Below are 23,338 nucleotides of genomic sequence, written 5' to 3'. Positions count from 1 at the left end.
TATACTCTGATTTGTATTAAATATAATTACTTTTATTCTTAGACTCTTTTATTCATTTTAATCTTGCGAATTTGCTATTAAAAGAACGTGATCCATCATTAAAATATTAGGATAGTTGTAATTTGTATTAATGTGAAGGATTTACCGCGATAAGAAATATTAAGCACTGTACACATCTAATGGTATCCTCCGGGTGTAAACTTCATTTATCCTATGGATCCGTGACGGATCAGCCTTTTGCCGCCATGGATGTTTTGTTTGTCGACGACTAAAACGATCGCCCGTAATGGCTATGATATAGCGAACCCCTTTCGGGGGTCGCCAGTTAACGCCTCGCGAAACCGTCGGTGGTGATTTGTTACAGTAGTCCAGGGACGAATTTAGACGCTGCATTTAATAACATCAAAATATCGACATTGTGTTTTAATATCACACGTCTCTGCTGTAGCAGCAATAGCTTATAAATCTATAGACCAGAGTGTCTGTTTCTAAAAAAGCATTTCAACAAACACTGTTAGGTCAGTAATTGTAAAATATTCTTGTTTTATTTATAATTACTAATTAATATTATATGACGGGAAGTCAACATTATTTTTAATTAATATTTTAATTTATCATACCAATCGATATTTCCAACACTAGCATTATATTATTTTGGTAATTAGGCATTGCATAATCAATTTAAAATTTATATGAATATTTGTGTTTAATATGAAAAATAGCGCATTTAAGTTTTTGTTTTATTCCTGAGTCATTATTGGTCTTCTCCTTTGACAGACCCCCTTAGTCTCGCTTTTTGTTATGTATGCCCAGACACGATACGAAACCTAATTAATAGTAGCATATTAAAAAAAAAGGACTATACGATTATAACTGTAAAACTTCCTTTTTATTAATTTAATTTTTAAAACTAAATTCATTTATTATTCTTTATACGATTAAGAAAACATCAGTTAATAAAGTGTATACTGTTCTATTTTATTACCTTACACCTTTTTGCCATAATTCTGACTCATAAATTTAAAAGGAAATTTCGCAAAAAGTATAAATGAATATGTAAGTATGTAGAATTAAAAAAAAACTTATTAAGTACATACAACATAGGAAATGAAATGTTTAGGTTTAGAAAGTACGGAGCCTCAACAGATTACTTCTCTTTATGTTGTCTCGACTACAATAAAAAAATAATCCACCCAACAGTTTGCGCCATTGTTGAGAGGAATCTCGGCTCTGAATACGCCTCTGCCGCGTCTGGCTTTCCGTCTGCGGCCCTTTGTAATCTTATTACATTAGTTAAAGGGTAAAAGCCGATGTATAGCTTACACCGATACCACTTATAGAGGAATGCCGCTCCGTTGCAAAGGGGAGATATTTTGACTCAAGTCGCTTACTTCAACACGAACAATTATAAGTTCTAGAGCTTAAAATATGATACGGGACAAACCAGTTAATAGTTTCCGCGTCAAAACCCTAAAGAGGTTGGGAGTCTCAAATTAATGGTGATTAAAGATGTTTATAAAACTTGCAACAATTTTTAACAAAATCAATAATAACAAAGAGCATGCTCTACAAAATTACAAAATTAATTCGAAGTTGTTTAATTTGATAGGTCACGTGGCGAGGTTCGCTGATAATAGGTGGACACAAAGGGTTTTAAAATGGACGGGACCACGAGGTACCAGAGCGAGAGGCAGACCAGATGGGCTGACGAGAACGTGGCTACGGCAGGTCACGGGTGGTTCCAAGTTACCAAGGAAAGAGTGAAATAGAAAGCTTTGTAGGAGGCTTTTACCTTGAAGGAGTCCATACAAATTTAATAACATACATGATCATCAAACTACTATTTAAAATTCCTAATTTTTAAGTCATTTGTATAGAATGAAATTAGCTTTATTATTATTCTACCTATATAAAGCAAGCTACCTATCTAAGAAATGAATCAATCATTCTAAGATAAAGCTTGAATAGCTTTATCTTAGAATGATTCATTTGTTTGGTTGAATAATGGTATGGACGGCCTTTTGTATTTTAAATATTTTATGATCGAATCAGGAATGAGGATCCGTAGTCGAACGAAATTATCACAGCGGATTGTCAAGTCGTAGTGGCAGCGGACACGCCACGTAGTGTGCAGAACAGACGCTTCTGTGGCTTTGAGTTTCCGGAGTAAAAAACTACGGACCGGCAAACACAGCCTCAGATGTCCACACACAAGATCGCCAGATGACCTCTTGGGTCATTGGAAGAAGCTGGATGCAGGTTGCTTCCTTCTGTTCCTATAGAAAATCTGTCTAGGCAGCTTATATTCAGCTGTGGACGTTCTATGAAAAAATGATATTAATTACGTCACCGGATAGAAGTAGTCATACAAAGGGTAAAAATTCTCATTGATTTTAAAAACGAATAGTATAAATAATTAGTTTGAGTTATTGGTACAATAGCCCTCAGGCGCGTCATGCTTTTGTCGATTTTGCCGCAAACAAAAAACCTCTCAGCCCCCTCCATTATTTACAATAGAAAAATAATCAAAGTGAAAGATTGTTTTCGGACGTCCAAATAGTTTTCGCAGTGTCGATTTTTCCCTCGATGGATAACTGTAATATTTTATCAAGGCGGACGGTGCAAATGAGTGACAGTCAGGATTGATGGAGTCCCGGTTGTTATTTGAAAAAGCGAAGGCCCATTTCCACCGTTCTGCTGAGGTATATATCATGAAGAACGTCAACAACGCAGAAAATTAAAGTCAATAGTAGACGGGCGGTAATAACCTCTCGGTGTTATGAGAAGTCTTTATCTCGGGTGGGGTGGAAAGAATTGGCCGATTTGTCAACTGCAAAATTTTCACTAAGTGACGTTTCATTGTTTCACACCTTTCCTTTTTGCTTTTCGTTCGCTGTTAGCGCTTATTAAACTTTGCGCGTGAAAAATGAAAACGCCACTGCGACGTGTTTGAGTAGCGAATCATCTTTTTTGTCTAAGTGGCATATTATTTGGCAAAATCTATTATTTTCAGACTCATTTAATTAATGTGTACTTAATTCAGTTTTCTATTCCAAAAGTCTTTATTTTGTATAGGTAGAAGATCTACAGATAATTATTTGAAAACCGTCTTGTCAAACCTTTCTTGCTTCTCTTGTTGCTTGTTACTGTGATCCCTGGGTATCCTACTGAAGGGAGTTAAATTCCGAGGGCTAGGAGCCTTTTCGTTGTTTTAAAAGTACTCAACGAATATACCATTTTCTTGAGAAAGGTACTAAAACAGTGTAGGCACAAATATTAAAAGTACCGGTGAAATGAATATTTAATGTGCGTGAGATGTTATCCTTAACTTTTATCTTAAATAATTCTGTATATATGAATCAAAATTTACTTTAGTCATTCCAAATAGTTTCTTTAATTGATGAAAATGCTCTTAACTAACGTAAGTCATAATTCACCTGGAAATGGTATTTACAATACAAAACACTTTAAATACTTCGTATAATTTGTTTCATTGTTGTCCAAGTTACAGTGACTAACAGTTTACTAAAATGTCACAAGAGCTTTGAGACAAATTAGAATCTGATTGAGCTTCTCTTTGGCATCCATCATTCTAATGGCACCTTTTATCTTAAAGCTGCGTGGATTCCAAATGGACCATAATAGTTTAAAAAATTACAAATGACCTGACAATAACACACATTAAACAACAAGACGTTGCTTGTTTTTTAACTATTGGATACTATCATTTGCAGCATTCTTCACCAGAATCACATTTCTGATCACGTTCATCATATTTCTTACAAAGTTGGACATGGATCTTATACGGCGAGTTTATGACGTTTCCGTAAAATTCCCATCTCTTTTCTTATCTTCTTTATCTCATGTACAGGATATTATATTACCAAATACTGAGTAGACTCGCACTATAAGATCCAAGCAGCATTCATTATTTATTAACTTTTATTATATCTATATTCCCGGATCATTTACGAAGACAAAAAATCAGCTATCTTTTTGACATCCTTAACATAAAACTCATTGAATCACGTAATGATTTCTGGTCATTTAATTATTTTACGTTGGAAGAACACGTTGACGTGTTAACAAGACGCATTTGGCGTGACACGTTTCGTTCGCACGTACTTGACTAATTTTGTTTGATGTGATATTTTCGGCGTTCATTTGAAAAAAATTTCCACCACAAATTATGTTTGTTTCACTCGCTTGTGAAATTGACGATTGTCACAGTTATGTCTGCAGTAATTATGTAACAGGAAAACACGAAACAGTGTCATAATAAAATAGGGTTATTATATAATACAATAATAAAAGCTTAATAATGATGTCTTGCATTACTCTATGTGTTATTCGTAAAAATATTAGTTTAATCTTGCCTTATTATAAAACATACAATTGTCCGAAGGGTTTACGTCATTTTTTAAAAAAAGTAGTAATAAAGAAAACTTAATGAAATATATTGCATGTAACGTAATGGTCTAAACCGAAATTTCAGAGGATGCGCTCAAACCAAGTTACGTAATGAAGGTTAAGTTATAAGCGCTTTTCGCGCTCTGCCCTTTCAAACCCGCAAAAATAGTAAATGCCAATAAGGGATAGTATAGATTCAAACCGAGGAAAAAACGAAGCTAGCGTCTTCAACGATATGTCACCTCAAACTATGAAACATTAAATGCTAACGGGCATACAGAATTTGACAGGAATCAAATAAAAATAGAGTCTACTTCTTACCAACAGGCCAGTTCAGCACGTCTATATCCAGAGTGACATAAAAATAAAAGAAATCTTTGTAAATCAGAGTTATCGAAACAAGACACCATGACTATTTAGTCACTAGTGCTACCGAAACTGCTGTACCGCGCCTCAGGTATGCACGCGGCGAGACAGGGAGAGTAATGGTCGCTCCGCATCGTGAGCCCGCCGCCAACATTACGCGGTGCTGATGCTATTTTTTTCTTTAGCCTCCACCTCGTCCCGCTTTCCTAAGGCGCGCCATAGCGGTTTTGGTCGCACCATAACAGTGAATCTAAAGCTATTATAGTTAGTGATAATTATATCACTAACTATAATACCTAGTAATTAGGCGTACAGCCTTTTTTGATTGATCTAATGGTTTGTACATCGATAAATGCTCGGCAGTTTTGGGTCTGATTTTCTCATCAACATTGATGAATAAAATATAAAATCAATTATCGCAAAATCATTTCCCAAAACAACGACCGACTGTTCAAACATTCGCGACGTGAATGTGCATAAAATTGCTTAAACATTTATTTATAGACATCAGATAGGGATATCGCGACACCGCAAACTGCTATCGCAATAAAAGCAGAGGAATTTTATGTTGCACATTATGTATTTTTGTGCTTTTTTATCTGTTATTACGTTCTGGAGGTTCATTGTCTAGTCGAGAGCCGCTCGCCATGAAATAATGTCGCATGTGCCATTAATAGCTTTACGGTTATTTTTATTGTACAGTTAGATTAAAAGACAAATTATTTTATTTGTTTTTATGGTTTTGCACTAAAATACATGAGTATAAAATGGTGAATTTTTGTTTTAAATTGTTCTTTATAGATCAACAGTCCATTGATGCTTAAAATAAAACATGTTACGTCAATAACACCATGTGATATGACATAATTAAACATAAATAGCAAGTTAGGAGAGATTCTTCCGTCACTGGTTCTTCAAGCGCTAAAGCTTTCTAAAATGGTACTTATGGAACTCAGGTCTTACCAATCAAACAAGTCAAAATTTGACCTTGAGTCGCTATGTTATGCTGGTATTGAAACCTCCATCCAAGGTCCTTTCTCGAGAGCCCTTGCGATATGTCACTTCATGGAACGGCACTCTCCCAACCAGGAAACCAAATAGAATATAGTCCAGTATTTTTAATATCTATATCATAAAAGACTTAGGCCAAGCGCTACAGGATATTTAAAATTGAGTATATATAATATATAATCTATCCCATTGGATATATTGAGAAGGCGAATATCTATTAGTAGTCCACTACTGAAATATAAATAATGATGAATATAGAATATATAAATATATGATTTAGTCAATAATAAAATGTTTTTTTGCAATTTGTAGCAAAGCTTTGTGATCAATTTGCTTATTCGTTTATGATCGCCAATACAATTTGTTTTGAAAACAACTGAAATGCAATAATGATATCGATTATAATAAAATAATGTTTTATTCCCCAGTCTCATTAATCGAAACTGAAACGATAACAATAAATCCCGTAAAAGAATGTCTTTTCAAACAAAATCAAAACTACATGTAGCAACTGTAAAACCTAATCTAATACATAAAAGTGAAGGCGAAATTTCTACAAAAATAAAGTAGTAAACTGTCTGTCTCAACATTGGACGTCGTGTTTTTATCTCACTCAGCCAATTGCTAGACTATAAAAAATACTTTTAAACTTTAACCTTCTCAAGCTAATGTACGACGTAGCTAAGTGGTTTGTGAAATGATTTTATTTTCATGAAAATTGCTTTTTAAACTATCATTTCACAGTGTAAGGGGATAGTTGAAGTAACAGTTCATGTTTTAATAGGAACTATGTATTATCTTATCTTTTCGATTAAATGTAAAAAAAGTTGTGAATAACTTTTTTTTTGGTTAATTTTATCTGACACTGGCTGTCATGTTTTGGACCCATTGAGCATATCATATATTAAGAAGTTTTAGAAAAAAATATATACGTATGTTATATATGTTTTTAGTTTAAAAACGATTTTAAAATGTTAAATTTTCGGTTCAACATTAGTGAATCAAATAAACTATGTTATTATTTTTTTGTATAAAAATATATTTCTTTAATTATATCGTTGTATTAGGCATGACAAGATATTAACTGTTTGTAAATCTAATAAATTAAATCTTTCAATAGACCAACAAACGGTTTATTTCATACTTTAAATCAAGGATCAGGAAGTGACATGATTTAATCTTTTACTAATATATTTAAAAAATTGTATACTAAGTATACTATTAATAATAGTAACTAACCGAAAATGACCGTTCTTTTTCTATAAATTGATTGTTATTATTTTAACAAAAACACTTCCATAGGTACAACACAGGCACAACACACAGGCTTCTTTTGCAGATTTACAATAGGACATATAACAAGCGGCCCATATCCAAGGTCTTAAAACGACTTTAACACGATCGTCTGTCCACCTTGTGGGCTTGCAAATCTAAAAAATAACTTACAAAATTTAATTTATAGATTTCGTTTTTTTTCGACCTAAAATTAAGAAACTGGTCTGATTTTTTTCCTATATAAACAATACATACTTCTGAATTAATTTTTGATTAAATTAAATATAAGTATCTTATCGCACGCTTTTACCAGTACGCATTATCCTAATTTATTTACAAGCTTTTAATTTTAATCAATAGAACAGTTGAATTCAGTTCTCAATTTTCATTTTCGAATGAAATTAAAAGCGATATAGGACGACTTTAAAGCGGAATTCGCTTACTTTGTACAAAGCTGAATGCAACTATTTGCAGCTCTGTATAGTCCGTACAGTCACTTCAATACAAATTCGTTTCAATGCGCACATTTACGTATGCGACTAATAAAAGAAAAACATTTTCAATGTTCAGCCTTTTAGTTTACAGCGGGCGCCCTATCGTTTTTTTTCTAAAGACTGCTCTATATATTGATAGGCGAAATGTTTTAACAAAATTAGTCCGTAGGGAGTTTTCTCGTTGACAAGGGGCCATGTATAGATATATAAATAGCTTAGTTTTTTAATAAAGCAGGGATAAGCCGAATATTAGCCCAATATCAACGAGTGCAAACCGATGTTACCCTCACAGGATGTAGCGGTGGCGTGAGACTGACGTTTTTTTTTATGTGGGTGACATCATTGTAGAAATGTAGATCTTTTATTATAAAAAACTATGTTTTTTTTGTTAGTTGATATAACTATGTTATCCTGTATTTAAACTCAAATTATCGACTTAATGCTAAAAGGTTCTTTACTTTATCTAAAATAATTAAATAAGGCTAGTTAAAAATCTTATCGACAACAAATTAGGTAGAATTAACTGTTCCCTGGTAAACGAAAAACCCAAAAATGACACAACTAAGGTGAACAAGTGAACAAAGTAGGAATAAATTTTTAAGTGAATTCATATGTGGTGGGGTAGGAGTGAAAGTTAAAATAACAAAATCTCTGTATAACCGGATGAATTCAACTAATTTTTGGAACAGGCTTCCAAAGCATCGTTGGTAGGAACAGTCAAAATTGGGTTATATAGGGAGAAGAGTCAATGAATGTGAACGCCAAAGAATAGCAAGGATGCTCCCCTAAACTCGCTATGTAATTTGTCGATTCCGGAAACCGTACCCAGCGATTCTCTATAGAAAGCAATGGACGCGGCACTCTCACGGTGAATCCATGTATTGATGGAAAATTACGTCCACAGATAAAAAGAAAAAAATACGGGTCTTGTATCGGCGGTTCGTCTTAATATCCTCGCAGTGCATTCCATCGTCCATAACGAGGGCTCTACGCACATAACTACAGGCATTCTTCATTACAATCCCCCGGATGCATCGCTGCACCCTATAATACAGTTAATATTAAAATATTGCGTTGAACCCATGCATTTTTTGTGCGCGCATCGAGGCAAAACATTGGCGTCTTCCTACCCCTAAAGAATCACCCCCACAAAAATAATACAAGTATTTGTACCCGCGTTTTTTTATGCCTTGGGGAGAGAATGTTCATTTAAATACGCCGTAATATGCGAAACGTGTCCTCGGTTATTTGGAAATATTACTGCCCGTGGTCCGCGACTTTGTACTAGGATTAAGATTTCATTATATAAATCCTGCTTTTGTTCTTCTTTTACTTTCTATTGTGATTTCATCATGTATTTGTTTACGTTTAAATTTTGTTTTTGTTTTAAATAATTCCAGACAGCAATAAAATAGAATTATGTTAGATACAAATAGAATATTACGAGTGTTATGTGTAATGTTGTTATTGTTTATTCATCACATTGAATACTCTATAATTATAAATTGTACAATGGTTTAAAACTGCAGATAAATACTAATTTTTTTTAACTATTCAACTGTGATTGATCTTGATACTTTTGGGTGACAAATGAGAAGCCGTTAATGCAAAATTCAGATTAGGACTTGCTTCAATCTACACGAGCACAGCGCCCCTTTTTTACCGCGAAATTTTAGTATAAAGTTATAATTTAGTTTATGTTCGAAGGGGTAACTGTAAAAATTAGGGGAATTAAAAACAACACATTCCACTAAAAACCAAAGTTAGTTAATTGACTTGAATTTCATGACTTTGAAGAAGTAGTACTAACATTACAAAACGAATAACAAAACTAAAGGGTTACAATCAACTTAAAATTAATAAATTATTAACAGAAAGTTTTTACCAAGCTGTAAAGCCTACACAAGTAAAGATAAATTAAACAAGTGTCATAAATTGATTTTTAAATTTTAAGTGGAATTCTTCCATAACTATTTAATTTTTTTTTAAAGTGTGCTCGTACATTATGTAATAGTATTTAAAAGTTGAAGAATTTGTAATAAATTTTCTTACATTTATTGTAAATATTTTTTTTTGTATAATTTGTGTATATTGTGATGTAATTTTTATTAAAGTTGCCAATAGTTTGGAGCTCCCATTATCATTTTATTTACTTGTTTAAAATTATAATTAATCAATTATTTATTTCCAATAGGTATCTCGTTGGCGACTGTATCAGTTAGCAGGCAGTTACATAAGCAGTGAAACATAATTAAATGATACATATAAAATCAGAATTTGTTGGTAATTTATGCATTCGTGTGTGTGTGGGTGTGTTTATGAATGAATATTGAATACATTATTAGCTACACTCAGTTTTTCAGTTGTTTGAAGTAGCGATACCTGCCCATGTCTGTCTAGAAAAGATAGCTCATAGACCGACTGTTACATTATTTATTATATTATGGGCATTTAATTTTAAAGTAATTTGAACTTACAGCAGACAGAGCTTGTCTGTATGTTTCTAAAAAGGCGTATAAATATATCTATTTATTTACCTATGCATTTGTTCGGTGCGGGCGGTTAGTTCGAAAAGAATCAGTTTTTCGCCCTTGAATGTGTAAAAGTTTCCCTCTATATAGATAAGAGGCTGCTGTTGTGACATATTATTCATAAAGAGGGGCGTCACGGCAACGATATCGGCAAAACGCATTGAGATTACCGATTGCAATACATCGTATCCCTACTCCTTATTTGGAGGTAGTGGTAGAATGACTTACACGTACCAGTGCAAACGCATATTTGCGATGCAAAATGAAAAGAAACAGTAAAAATGATCTTAGTTATGTTCATATAAGATAAATAATAATTTTTGGCGTCGGCAAATATAACATTGTTTTTCGTAGTGTAATAAATGTTGTGTATCGATGCGTGTGAAGATAAGTAATGAAGAATGTTTGTAGTTGAGCGCAAAAGAACTATAAAGATTAGATCGCCAGTACAAGTTTCTTTAGTTTCTGTCTTAACTCTTATAAATGTAATTATCAAAAAAACAACTACATCATTTATATTTTATGCGAATTCATAAAAGTTAAATATGACTTTACTTTCGGGATAGTTTTAGTTTGCTCAACCGTCATGTGGTGAACACTAAAGTATAAATACTTTAAAAGACAAAGGAGCATAATACCAGTAAAAATTCATATACATAAATTTCTTTTTGCTAAGTCATATTATAAATATTTATTACTATTAGTTTAAATATTTGTAGCGTTTTCTATTATAGTTCAGGTATTAGAAACTAATTTATTGGTCCATTAAATAAAATATTTTAATAAATGTATCGATTTAGAAATGAGGAGATTAGCAAAAGAAACAAGGTCACCGTCGTAACTCAAAGAATTGCTCCTCTGAAATATCAATGGTTGTAGCCCGCTCGTACAACTGATGGCTGTTGAGGCCGAAAGATTCTCGAGTGGCGAACACGCGGCGTTGCTAGGCCCACATTAGGAGGACCGACAAAACGTTAAGGCCACGGGAAATATCTGGATTCGAGCAGTACGAGACCAGTCACCAGTCGCCTTTGGCGAGGCCCATACCTTGAAAAGGCGTCCATGAGCTGAAAAGAAGAAGAGCTTATACGTAAAGTGTAAAGGTTGTCAGAAAACGCTGAATGCAAGCCGCTTTGAAACGATCCTATTGAAATTTGTAGGGAAGGCAAGTGTAAGCAGTAAATGTCTTACGACTGAAATGATGATGAAAGTTAAAATAGTTGTAAGGCTACAAACAAGCTTAAATGTTCAGTTAAAAAAGTGAAGTTAGGCTAGTTACTCATAATATAAAATAAAAAAGAAATCATTCAAAGGTAGAAGATTCGTAATAACTTTTTTTTCGAACTGGATCTACATTGATGCCTTATTGGCATATAAAGATTTGCACGGACTTGAGTGGGCTGGTCATGGAAGGCGATTAACTTTAACCTCATTTAAGTAACTTCCTCGAGGGCTTCCTTGGGAACCTCGGAAGGCGCCGTTACATCACATGCAATATTAACAGATTGCAGAGCTGCCGTGCTAGGTTAGAACCCTCGAGAAGTTACTGCAGGGACATTTAACGCGTTTAGTATTCTGACTCAAGCGCATTTGAGAGGGAGGAACCTCGTCTTGTTCAGTTGCTATTGTTTGGCTTATATTACTCCGGAAAGCGTTGGCAGAAAGTGACAGAAGAAACTCCAGCAACGCTTTCTATCTAGAACGATCGATATATTAGTTATTATGCAACGTTACATTTCATATAAAATATCCGTAAATTAAGAGGAGTAAAATTTTTATGATTTACAATTTATCTATTGTTTAATTAAAAACTAAACTATGAATATTAGTTGCTTCAGTTTAAAAGCAAACAAAAATAAAAAATTCACGAATAGTTTTTGAATCACATTTTGTTTGTTAAAGTTAATGTAATAGAGGAAATGTTACGACACAGTTTATGTTAGAGATGAAATAACTGCACCGGAATTCGGCAGCCTTGTACTTTATTCACGAAGCTGCTCTCGAACAAGGGAGCAACCCTCTATCGTATTATTTTCATTTGTGTTTTCTTTTACGAAGTTATTACTTTAAGGAACATTCTTTGTGGTGTTTTCATGCCATTACCTGGTTGACGTCCGCCATAAATATATTAACGCGGCAGTCGTATGTTACCGGCGCCTACTCTGTTTTGATATATTCTGCTACCTCGTGTAACATATGCGATTGTTTGTTGTCGTGTTCCGTTAAGTGACACCAACTGATTCCTTAGTCTTTGAACTAAATATTTTTTGTTACAATAATATATATTAATTGTAAGAAACTTATTTTAGTTACCTAACTTTTTAAGTGAGAAAATTTTTCAATCACAAGTTTATTACATATTTCTTAAATTTCTTAAATTTATTAATATTATTAAAACATTTTTGCTATAAAAGTGTTTAACATAAATTAAAAACGTTTCATATACAAAATAACTTACAGCTATATGCATATGATAATGACGAGTATTTGAAATTAATTATCCAAAGCTGTTCCTATACATTGAACTAAGAAAATTAGGAAAAAGAATCCATTTAAAAATAATGCAATTTTTAACAGTCGCGGAAAGTCAAAGTTTATACCAATGTTCACAACGACCATGCCAGTACTTTTGTCGAATCTTTTGCGAAATGGTGGGTTTATTTCGTTAATGACGTCACTAACCGGCTTTGTATACTCTGCATTAAACATCGATAAAAATAATCCAATGGTGTTAATATAATATATTTAAATAATCGCATGGTCGCGATCGCTAATTAACAACAGAAATTTATAAAATATACGACCAGTAAATATGGTTAGAAACAAAATTTTATTTTGGTGAAAGTGTAACTTTTGTAGTACTGTTGTAGACATACTTCAATGATATTTATATGTGTCGGAAAATAATGTTTTTGAAAAGCTCTGTACTTTGACCGTATACGAATGTATGTTGAAAATACGTAACAAGTTGATAATTTAATGTTAAGCTAATCGGTGTAATAAACAAATAAAATAAGGTATCAAAAAGGTAATAGTAATTCAAAATATATATATTGTAAGTTTTATCTTGTATAAAAAGTTCTCTTCAAATTAAATTCACTGTCGTATGATAGCATCAAAATCTAATGAATTAAACGTTTTAAATCTAACTACTGACCTTAGATATACTCTAATTCTTCTTGCAGACGAGTTAACAAATCAAATTAAAGAGAGCGTTGTCGTTAAAACTACACATCGCTAATAGTGATGTATCTGGAGTATAATCGATAACAAAGATGAAACGAATCTCAAGATTTTCTCATTTTGTCTGTTATAATTACTTTTGTATTTAATTCCCGACATGAGTACTGGTAACTCAGCGGTAGAGGACTGAGACTTGCAATCGTAGGTTGCTATGTGCATTAATTATAAAGGATTATCATTGTTCACCAACAAATTTCCAGAGAATGGGCAACTGTGTCTTTTGCGTACAATAATACCATAATGCAATCGCCTACGCGCCAGCCAAGTGTGGCGATTATAGTATATGCCACCATAAATATTTTTGAAGAAGATTTATCTCTTTTATTAGCCGTCTGTGGGCTGAAAAGACGACTTTTTAATTTCATTTATTTTAAATTTAATTGTATGCAAATATTACCTTAAACTATCTTCATGCAAACGACATATTTTTGGTCGGAATTAGCTCTTGTATATATATTAATGGTTATAGATATATCAGATTAATAGAGTGGGTTGTTTAGTTCATTTGTTTATATGTTTGTTAATCAATATTGTTATATTTGTGCAACGACAATTACTGTAAATTAAGTATGAAATGTTCAAACATAACTTAAGTTGTGAAGTCATATTAGAAAGAATGAAAAATTTTCAGAAAATTAGTAATGTTGAGAACATCTGCCTTATAAAATATAATTTTTTTTGCTGATAGTTTTTAATGAATCTATAAAAATAGAACATTTTCAATAGGTCTTTTAACGTGTAATAAAAAAATCATTAAATTTTGATTATAGCATTTTTATCAAAAATACCTTGCAATTATTATCAAATAATTTTTGAAATTATTTTTTTTACGTAATATCTTAATGTGAAATCAGCATTAGTGATTTATAAGTTACATAGAAACTTTTTCAGGCTTCGCGTGTTGTCAAGCAGGAATTTCCATTATTCTAGTACTTTCCAGGCCTGAGTCTGTATTGCTCGTGGAAATAGCGACACGCAACAGTCAGTATTTTTCTATTTATTTGTAAAAATATGCGAGGAAAAAGTTTTATTACCTTCATAACTAAAATACACGCTTCCTAATGTTTTAATATGTACCTTCATTACAAATGTTTATTGCAACTCGGAAAATCTGTGTACTAGCAATGAATAATTTTTATAATGGTAAAACTTTTTTACGTAAGATTTCTTAATATATTTAGGTACGTATAGTACTTGAAAATTATTTCATAATAAATAATTTGTTACTAAATACAAGGAGATTGGTTATACGTGTAAAAGCCAATTAATGTATATGTTATCCAAAAATCAAAGCGATCAGAAATAATAAATAACATAATGATACTATAGTAAGTGAAAATATTATCAAATTAACTTTTTAAAAATAATTATTATTTACTATATCTTCCTGTAGATTTTGCACTTCCAGAAGTTTTGAAAAAAAAGTGGATATAACGTATTTAAGATTAGTTTATACAGTGATTACTTTATACAGAGTAATAGGAAATAGATGTAAAAGCTTTAAAACTTTTTTACACCATTTAACCTGTATATCATATATTACATGTTTGGATTCGACTGCTGCGTAAAATTCTCGAAAAATATGAATATAAACGTACAAAGTTTTTTTTCTATCGATAATCATTTGAATCAAGTACATCACTCAATTATAGATTATACAAAAATGTCGTATTGACACCGTGACGGATCCGTTTCAAATGCACTTTGAGCATTGATGGAAGGGTGCGGGTAAATGTCAGGGGAATCATAGCGTTTAAGTCCTTTTGTTTTTGCTTCACTTATTATTTTTTTATATTTCTTATTCAGGGTCATACGTTATAGGTGTGTGAGCTTTAAAGAAACGGTTGAATGTATGTTATGACACCAAATATAAGTTTATTATCACTAAAAAGCTTTTAAGGTATTTCAACACATTCCAATCACCTTTATAAAGAGATTACTCTGAAATATGTTATATAAATTCATTTCTTTTTTTAGGAAAGCGTCAGGCCTTTAACTCCTGACAGTACAAAATATGCAGGGATAGATAGTAAACAATAATTAATTTTATGTATACCATTTAGTATTCCCTATTTTGTAAATAATTTGTCTTAGCATACATCATTATGTTTTTTATTATTCCTGAAACCATTGGATTCTGGATAAGGTTCACCACACATTAATCGACAGAAAATTAACTATGCTTTTACCCCCTTTAAAACTTCTATATCTATAATCAATAACCTATTATGTATTTTTCGAATGTAATGTAATTTAAATAAATTTTTGTTACACTGAAAATAGTTTTAGTTTTGACTTCACTGTTTATTTTGGTTTTGAATAGGTACGTTGAAAAATAAAACAGAGTATTCATACGTCTTTTGTGACGGTAGTTTCAGCAATGCGCCATTAGCGGACGGTTTGCTTAAAGTTCTCAGATACACATCGAAAATAAATAATGGAGATAAGTATCGAAAGTACCAAGTGACTATATCCGACACCCGACGTTGGTGCGTTGCCAAACCGCTGCACCACACGGCACGACTGCGACGCGATAAGCAAATTAACGTGACGCATTACAAATGATCACTTGCGTCCTCTGTACAGCGAATTCACTAAGAAAACTATAATACATCTTATAAGATAACCATGTATATATGATAATGAGTCTTTCTTAGTCATATTTTTTTCTAGTCGTGTTATGGTATCAAGCGAAATCCACGCGGCATTGTGCGGATTTTTTGAAGTTATATTTGCAGGTTTTTAAGCCATTTGCTTCCTTTAGACTTAGCTTCCATTAGCTTCCTTTATAAGTTGCTAACTGTTTGTAATTAGGAGCTTTGTTAGATAATTTACTCAAAGTGTGCGACTACCCGAATTCATATGTACGAAGTAAGCCATTCCCGCTAAGTTGAATAAATTGTTATTAATAATTAAAATAGTCATTGAAGGGAAACTGTCTGATAATAGGTTAGGTTGAGACTAGATTATGTTTAATTCTTCCACAGAACAAAATATAAAATATGAACATAAGATTGAATTTAATTTGCTAGTAATAATCTCTATTTTTTTCATTCTAGAATCGAATCTGCGACTTAGGATCACAAAAGTTACAAAAGATTATTATTACATAAACATTGCTTATTTTAACTAGTAGAAAATTTATTTTCAATTGTTAATTTCTTCGCTATATTGAAATATTAGTATTCTATAGGTAGAAATTATATATCTCTCTGCAGGGAGACACTCGAAAAAGTTGGTTACAGTGCGAAGTTTTTGATATGTAAGTATACGAAAATCAAAAATTCATGATTTTCTAATTTATTATTTGAACCATGGGATAGCCACTGCTACACATACATCTCGTTTAGATTTCCAATAAAATGGGATAAAAGCAGCCTGCGTCTAAGGTCTTCTGATTACCCTTATTTGGGCGTTTGTCTAATTAGTGGATAAAGGTCCTTCACTGCAGTTGCTGGTCTGCAATCTTCACTCCAGACCCTGAAGGTTCTATAAGCTATTTGTCCTACCCTCTGCTTCTTTAACTTGACAATCCGTTGGGTTATGTCAGATCTTTTCATTGCTGATTAGATCTTGTTGAGAAGTCCCGGGCACAGTCATAGCCATGCCTAATTGAGCAACAGTGAGCTTGTCAATGAGATCTGTATTCGTATATTAAAGACGTTTCGAAAATCTAGTATAACACAAGAAATATTTTATTTCTTGTAACAAAGTTTTTATAACCGAAACTGTACTGAATATTTTTGTCAATCTCTCGAAGAACTCTCACTGTTATATAGTACATTTTCTTAAGTCAGATTTAATTTAGTGAGGCGTTAAAATTACAGCAAATAGGGTAACGGTGAATGATATAAACATTTTGGTCTTAGATAATATCGATAAAGAATCGTTGGTTATAAAATCGAAGACATAATTTAAATTAAAGAGCGTAAACAGCACGCATAATAAATATCATTGAAAAACCAATAGCGTAAAGCGTGTTAACAAAGATTTACTGCTGGATTATACTGCTTTAATAGTTACTTAAATAGACATAAGCTGTCAATAACTCTGAGCCCGCATGGCCGTCGCAATTTGTGCGGGCACAATTGTCCGTAAATGGATGTTTTTAATTTAAATTCTGTAAAACGCCTATTTTATTAACACTCTTTTACGCATTTTAAACTACTTTAAATTTCATTACATTGCAATAAAATCGATAACTAAGTTAATAAAAGAACTTAAAAAATACGTTTTTATAATTCTTTACCCTGGTGGCGACGACTGGCGATCACAGATGTAGTAAATTTAAAATTACTATGATCATTTATTTAAATATTGCTTTTTTTTCTAAAAACCATAGAAACGCGTGGAGCAAATTGCTTGTTTCTTTTTACAGACAAAATCATTTTAATTTTTATAAACTGTGTTATTTTTCTACAAGCACTGCATACAGTAATTTGTATTTTAATATATTTTTAACGCATTTAATATTTTCAACTTTTTCTAATATTGTTGGCCATCGGCTGTATTTTTCTTACTAAATATATACATTCAAACTGTCTGATAGAAATCGCCGTTTGCGTTAAGACAGCCAATTATAAATTTTGCCTATATATATATTTTATATTGACACAATAAAAGAAAGTTGTCAATAAAGACCTGAATGTTTATCTATATATATGATATGATATGATATTTTATCGTAGATCTGGAAGCTACATAATTTAAAGCAGGAAAATTCTCTCATTTTTATAATGTTAAAAAATAATCAGGACAAAGTTTAATTTACTAGGTTTTCGAATTTTAAGTCGATATAATTACTTGCTCTATCTACTGTATTGATGTATTAAAATGAGTATTAATTCATCAATAAATAATATTAACATTTTAATTAATATTAATAAACACTAATTGTATTGTGGTAACGTTAATAGAATTTTTATATTAAATATTAAGTGTTTGTTTTTTATACCTAACCTTGCACATTTAAATAATTGCATTGTGCATTTTTATCATTGCATATCACTGATTCTATACTTTTTCTGGTTAAAGAGGAGGACACGGATGACTGTAACATGGGCTAAAAATGTATAGTATTGCCGGCAACTAAATACTCGAAATAAATAAATAGCATATTGTCATTTTAATTATAGCATAAAATAAGTATAAATTTTAATTTTAAAATTTTGTTTAGTACAATTTACATTACTATGTTAAACATACTTTGCAAGTAATTTCGAACTGTTTACTCTTTTGATTAGTTTATTGTATAAAAACTTTTTGAACGCAGAATTGAACTTATAAATAAAAGTTATTTCCTCCAAAGATTGCAAGACATTTCCGCCAAGTAACGTAACAAGTATCCTAGAGCCAGACATATAAATCAGAGCGGTGCGTTTTGAGAATCACTGCGTCCGATACCTACAGATTGGTTTCGATGTGCCTACATGTTGTGTTCCAACTCTAAAACAATTTTATACACCAAGATTGCCGACAAAAGTTAAGATTTACGAACTGTATCCGACAGTCTAGTGTACGAATTTGTTTGACATTGAGAAAATATTGATGAGACCTTTTTTTTTAATAAACTTCATGCATTATCTGCGCATTATTTTTACAGATAAACTTACACAAATATATATATAAATACGTTACCGTTAATAACTTTACGGTAATAAACGTTAGTTTTTTTCAAATATTTTGTTATACATGTACATATAAATATAATATTTATTAACTGCTTAAATACGTACGTTTATATAATATATATATATATATATATATATATATATATATATATATATATATATATATATATATCTTTATTATATATATTCTTATTTGTATTATATATAATACAAATAGGAATGGCACTAACGGTGATCCAATGGTGATTTTTAGAATGAATATTTAATGGAATCAGGCGTTACTTTGCCGAAGTCCATCCTAAGTAAGAAAAAGACCAATATTTAGCCACTTCCGCAAATGCAGTGGTAGTCGTGCAACAAAGTGCACCGCCCGCCAGCCTGCTGATAAATCACCACCGTCAAATCACACAACAAGTGTGATTTGACGGTGGCAGTTGTGTAATTCGCATTGTTTGCCGCATACGCATTTATCACCGAACTGTCGGGCAGTGTACTTTGTTGCACGACTACCACTGCATGTGCGGAAGTGGCTAAATATTGGTCCTTTTCTTACACTAGAATGAAGACTGTGGGATTAAAAAACACCACGAGGAAGGCCACAAATATGAGGAAGCCTTGACGTCGTGAAGATGGAGGGGAACTACTGGACCCTTACTGCTCAAAACTGAAAAGTGGAGAGAAAGGGAGAAAGCGTACACGGAATTTATAGTCGAGAAAGTCTGAAAAAAAAATAGACAAAAGCATAGCAATACAACAAAAACTTTTTCGTGACCTATTGAGGCTTTTATTAAAAAAACGTTATTTTTTTCTTTGGATTATGTCAATTTATACTAATGAATTACCGGTGGAAGTCTCTGGGCAAGGCCTATGTCTGTCGAATTGAATTACTTTACATAAGCTTTACAAATCACCGACATTTCTTAAACGGCCGGTATTTATCACAAGATAAATAGTAAAATTACTTCTAGCCGCATCCATAATAATCCAACTTATATTTTTTTAATTCCAAAACGGGGAGCGTTTTGCGTGGAAAACAAACAATTGGCGTCGAATTTACAACGAGCGTTGAGAGCCAAGCCGCTTATTGAGATGACTGTGCGGTGCTCAATTTAAATTCTCTATTCCCTAAGAAATGCTCGTGGATGGTAAGGTTCTATTGCAATCTCATTCGGGAATACAGATATATTGGCTGAGAAGTTTAAACGCGTCTGTCGTGTACTAATTTTGTTCTTAGAATTTGTCTTGAAAGTTTCTTGGATTCTCTGTTGCCTTATATCAAGGATGTACTCATGGGAAAGCAACGATAGTTTCTTTGATATGACACGGAGTAAACTATAAAATAAAAATAAGTAGTACTAACAATCGTTTTTTATTTACCTAAGTGCCTGATATCTAAAATTAAGATCGCCAATGTATCAATTTATGTCCATGTACGCTGTTATCCATAACAAAATGTCGACAATCAACGAGACTATAATGATTTTTTCGTTCTTTTCTCGTGCTAAACGATTCCCTTACAAAAAAAGTTCATTTTATATAAGCGAAAGTTTGAGATTATGTTTTTATTAAATATGTTGTTTCAATTAATAAAACTAATCAACGGCTAAGTCATCAGTAAAACTTTATAAGAACAATATACTCGAGTAATATGTTGTAGTGACTACCTCTTTTTCGTGCCATTGTTGTTCTTTTATCATTATATATGAGCGGTTGTCCTAATTTATTGAGATATAATCCTCCTTATACTGTTCACAAGGTTCACATAAAATAATAGGAAAAATTTACAGAAAAATTTATTTCTGAATTCAAAACAATCAATTTACAATAGCTTAGCTAACGAAAATGAAAAAAAAATTAATGAGTGAAAAGACAAGAACTATCGCTAGAGGATTATTAACTCCGCCTTTCGTCTTCAAAGGCCGCTCTCTTAGTTTTTTGATCATTAATAAATTCCGGACGGGGTGACTGTGCTACCACGTTGTTTGAAACTCTTATCATCTATATTCATCTTAATTACAAACTTAATGCCGTGATTTAGATTCTAAACAGGCTCTGACGAAGTGCTTTGCGATGCCACCGTCGGCGTTAAATATCACAGACTGGATTCCTCCAAAACGCGATGGGTGCCGATCGCTAATCAAACAATGGACATAGCATGCGTCGCGGTGTACAAAATTCTATTGTTATTAAACAAAAAGGTGAATACTTCCACAGCATAGGGTGACACGCTTAAAGAACGCTAACAATGCAATGTCAAATATCGATGACATATCACTTTTCAACCGCGCCGCATAAAACATGGAACACGCCCCTGCCTAATGCCATTAGGAAGCTATCCTTACAATGCATAAATTGGAAGTCTGATTCGTGTATGATGAAGCGACGAAAAAAAATTACGGCGGCTGTAAGTGGTGCCAGTGCCTGCCGATATTGGATTCGGAACTCTTTTTCGAGTAATTTTTGAAAATGGAATGTAGATGCAGGCGGGTAGACGGCTGCCATTTGTCTTCGCAAACGAACCGATTTGTGTGTCGGCGAATGGGTAACGGATGTAGCATGGAGGCACGTGTCCGACGGCTGACTTATTAGTAACCCGACTTAGTAGAACGCCCATTGCAGTCTATTAGTGAATTAGATTAAAGGTATAATTCTCTTAGCTTTGTCTTGTTCTCTTTGATAATTCATTTTTATTATCTCCCTGTCTAACACCGACAATTTATATGAACTACGGAATTTAATACGGTAAAAAATTAAAATAACGTTTTAATTAAGTTATAATATTTAACGAATTTTTAAATCTAAATTCTGAAGTTGATAAATATAACTTTATAAACATAGTAAAATTTTGACGGAAGTAAAATTTCATAAACCGTTAAACAAAGCGATATTGGAAGAAGTTCCTCAGTTAGAAGCTGGTAAAGTTTTCGGGGTAACTGAATGAATAATTCAGGATGCGAATCGGCAGTCCGTCAAACCACGCCGGGGCGTGCAGGTCGTTGAATTCTGTCTGTAAATCTGCAGCAATATCGCAGGATATCGTATGCAGTGCTCATGAACAGTATTATTCATGTTTATCCTATATGCCTTTTGATACCATTGCATGATATTTGTATAGTAGAAAACTTCAATAAATGCGAAATGCTTAGTGTAAATTTATGTTTACAAGTTGCCCTTTCAGTCTTCATATTGTCAAAATGAATAGCTTATCACGGTCAAAAATTCAAATAAAATATTTTAGTATGATGATTAAGCAGTCAATAAAAATTGCTTTTAAAATTTTAGATCGAATCCGCGACGTACGATCACAAGTAACTCCTCTACTGCTGGTACGCACTGTTTATTGTAATGCTTTACAGTGCGATATTTATTGTCTTATTTCATCTTACTTTACTCGTTTTTTTTCGATTTGAACCATTTGATTGACGCCGAATGTTCTAGCTACAGACAAGTTTTTATACTCTAATGGGTTTATTCATATATTTTTATATAACTTTATTTAGCTATTTTGCTCTTCCTAAAAACCTAACTTTTGCTTTAAAAAAATTTAAAATAACCGATTTATAAAACCGTTCCCAAATTTTGTGGTACATATTTAGTAATTAATTTTTATCTGCATAAACAGATTTTGGATAAACAACTTTTTGAGATGGTATAATGTTATATATAGTTTAAAATTTGTTCAAGATGCCAACGCCAAGGAGCCTTTATTTTAAACCTGCTTACGGATCGACAGCTCCGAGCACTGTATCTGGTCACTCTCCCTAGAACGCGTTGGTCCTGGCACCCGCACCGTTAATTCGTAAAATCTCGGTTACGTCTTTAGACACTGTTTATTTCTAATGCGACTAATAAGCAAAATTTTTAAACACAATCTTTTTGTTATTTACTGTATAATAACATAACATATCATCGTTATCATCATCATCATTTCAACCGCAGGACGTCCATTGCTGGACACACTTCCCCCAAAAATTTTAATAACAAAGGTGAGTACCGGCTGGTAGCCTGCGTCTTTATTACATCCATTTCATTTCGTGTGTGTTCCGAGTTTGCTCTACAATCATTTCAAAGTTGCGATAGATGTTTTTCATCAGAGAAAGGTAACGAATCTTTAGTTACTGTGCTGGTTCAATGTGAAGACATCCCGATTTTTTACACCTTTTTTATAACTGCAAGCAAAATAATGATACAATTTACAAAAAATATCTTGGATATATATTAAATTAACCTTATTTCTAACTTCACACCTTAACCAATAGTATACTGCCACTACACCAGTAGAGTTCTTTATATGATGAATAATTCTTCATATGATGAATAATGCTTCATCAACATGTCAGCCGATAGAGGCCCACAGCAAGTCTAGATCTCTCCAAAG

This window comes from Battus philenor, unplaced genomic scaffold (genome assembly GCF_028537555.1).
Source record: "Battus philenor isolate CCGP_79_NKW_IND1 unplaced genomic scaffold, ilBatPhil1.0.hap1 SCAF_14, whole genome shotgun sequence".
NCBI classification, from domain to species: Eukaryota; Metazoa; Arthropoda; class Insecta; order Lepidoptera; family Papilionidae; genus Battus; species Battus philenor.
This window is presented reverse-complemented; position numbering follows the sequence as displayed.